Genomic DNA, 2,815 nt, shown 5'->3' on the forward strand with positions numbered 1-2,815 from the left:
CTCGGATGTGCATGCGCGGTGCTGGCCCTGATGATGCACATGGGAGGAGGGTCTGTCACACAGCAGGTCCCATGATGGTCCCATCTTATTCCATGCTGCCGGTCACTCACCTGCATCCTGTCCTGCGGTGTCGCAGAGACTCCCATTCACCAGCTCTGGGGCTTGGTCTGTAAGCTGCGGACCATGGAGCAATCATATATTTTACATAGACTACACACTCTATTTCAGGGGGTGGGCAACTACAGTGCTCAAGAGCCACCATCAGGGCAGGTGTTCAGGATATCCCTGCTTCAGCCCAGGTGGCTCAATCAGTGGCTCAGTGAACGACTTACAAACTCCAATCCTCAAGGGCCACCAACAGGTCAGATTTTCAGGATATCCCTGCTTCAGCACAGGTGGCTCAATCAGTGGCTCAGTCAAAGACTGGTTGAGCCACCTATGCTGAAGCAGGCATATCCATAAAACCTGACCTGTTGGTAGCCCTTGAGGACTTGAGTTGTCCACCCCTGATCTACTTAGTACTAGACATGATTTGTATCTTATTTCAAGGCATTTGCCTCTATGTACCTTCATACGTCTCAGAGGTACCTTGTGTTCAGTGTGGTTCATTTCATTTGACTGCCTCTGATTCTTCATATGATTTGAGTTCCTTCAGTGCCTTGTGCACCTCCACAAGAAGATCTTCATGTGAGCAGACATGGCCAAAGTCTCCACTAAACTTGCCACAGCCAGAGTATTCATATCATTTCTCATGGTGAGTATCATTACCAGTACTCTTATATAACACAAGTATTTTTTTCCCACAGGGGCAATTGATTATTTGCATCTAACAAAGCAAGGTAAGTACTTGCAAGTAGCTGGGTGTGGTTCCCATCTTCATGTAAGTATGCATGAGTATTATTTGCATATAACCAGGCCCAGACCAGGGCTTGAAACTAGGCCTGGTCCTAACTCGCAAGGTTAATAATACCAAGTACCTAGGCATGGCCAGTATTTTTTTTTATTTCAAATGTTTTTATTGGGTATACAAATATTTTAATAATAGGCAAGGTATTAATAATTGTGTCCTGCACTAGCAGCTTCTTAAGCTTATGTAAATGACCAAAGGTGTTGTGGGGGTTAATGCAGACTTCATGTTACTCCCACAGATCAACAATTGTCTTCCTAACCCCTTCATTCCAAGAGGAGCTGCAGCACATTGCAGGTGGACTCACTGATACTGAATGGGTTAAAGCAGCGATACGATGGTTAGCTCTGGGCACGTTGTTTCAGTTCCGATCCAGGAAATAAAAATGGCAGCGAGATCCCATGGCAGCTTCCTATTGGATGACTGCAGATGCCATCTTTGAGAATCCAGAAAGGAACACCAGGAACTAATCAGTAAGTATCTTAGGACCCCATAGCTAAAAATAGCACGGTTCAACCCCGGAGGAACCCCCGGTCTGAATTTTGTAAAACAATGAATAGGTAATATAGGTGGGAATACTGCTCAGACACTAGCTGAACCCTCAGATATAGATAGCAGTGTAAACCTCTCTGGGTGAGGACCTGCAGCTTGTTAATTATATGCAAATGACATTGGATAATTTGAAAGCGAAAAGGGCAAATTGCTTCTACTATAGCAGGAGGGGTCAACTCCAGTCTTCACGGGCCACCAACAGGTCAGGTTTTCAGAATATCCCTTCTTCAGCACCAGTGGCTCAATCAGAATGACTGCACCGCCTGAGCTGAAGCAGGGATAGCCCTAATACCTGGCCTATTGGTGGCTCTTGAGGACTGAAGTTGGCCACCCATTAAACTCTCACAGCTGCAAAACTGAAGCAAAAAATAAATAAACCGCACCGGATTTATGAATGGACAAAGTGACGTAGCTTTCTATGGGATTCCCGTTCTTTGATAGAAAATTGGGTTTTGTGGGGTTTTTTTGCTATAGTTTTGAAGCCAAGAAACTTGATAATTAGACCCAGTGTGTCCTTGCTGTTTGGACCTCGCACACGAGCTGTTAGAACAGGCGGTGTACACGAAACACACAGAGTTAAGAGAGGGCTTCCTTGTTCGACAAACAATAGGAACGCTCCATGTACCAAAGATGTCGATGACACTAATCAATAGACAAGGGTAATTGCTTGGTCACTGGAATGTCTTAGTAACAAGGCCCAGGAGGTTCATCTCTCATTAATCAACTCAAGTCTATTGTTAATAGCCTGATTTCAATGCATAATATCTCCCCGCCCACCAAAATCCTTGCTTTTGACTTGAGTAGTGAAATAAAACGAGGGTACCTCCTGCATGAGTACAGATTGCATTCTGCTCTCCGTGCACTGCAGCCGTGCAATGTAATGGAATTAAAACATCAGAGCTGCAGTGCTGAGCTATAATGAGAACATCAATGGTTTCCTCAGTTTCTTATTCTCTGGGAATCTTTGTCAAACGTTATCATAATTGACACAATTGGCTCTCACAATATTAGCTTTCAGAAGGAAGAGATAACTGCTTTGAAGTAGCATACACATTCATCTTCTCTACAGCCTATTCATTTGACCACTGCCAATCTAATATCAACATTTTTATGTTTGCTGCTACTGTATGTGTCAGTGGTGAGCAACTCCTGTCCTCAAGGGCCACCAACAGGTCAGGTTTTCAGGATATCCCTGCTTCAACATAAGTGGTGCAGTCTTCGATTGAGCCACCTGTACTGAAGCAGGGATATCCTGAACACCTGCCCAGTTGGTGGCCATTGAGGACTGGGTAGTCTACCTCAGGGGTGGGGAACTCCAGTCCTCAAGGGCCACCAACAGGTCATCTTTTATGGATA

This window comes from Ascaphus truei, chromosome 7 (assembly GCF_040206685.1).
Source record: "Ascaphus truei isolate aAscTru1 chromosome 7, aAscTru1.hap1, whole genome shotgun sequence".
Lineage (NCBI taxonomy): Eukaryota > Metazoa > Chordata > Amphibia > Anura > Ascaphidae > Ascaphus > Ascaphus truei.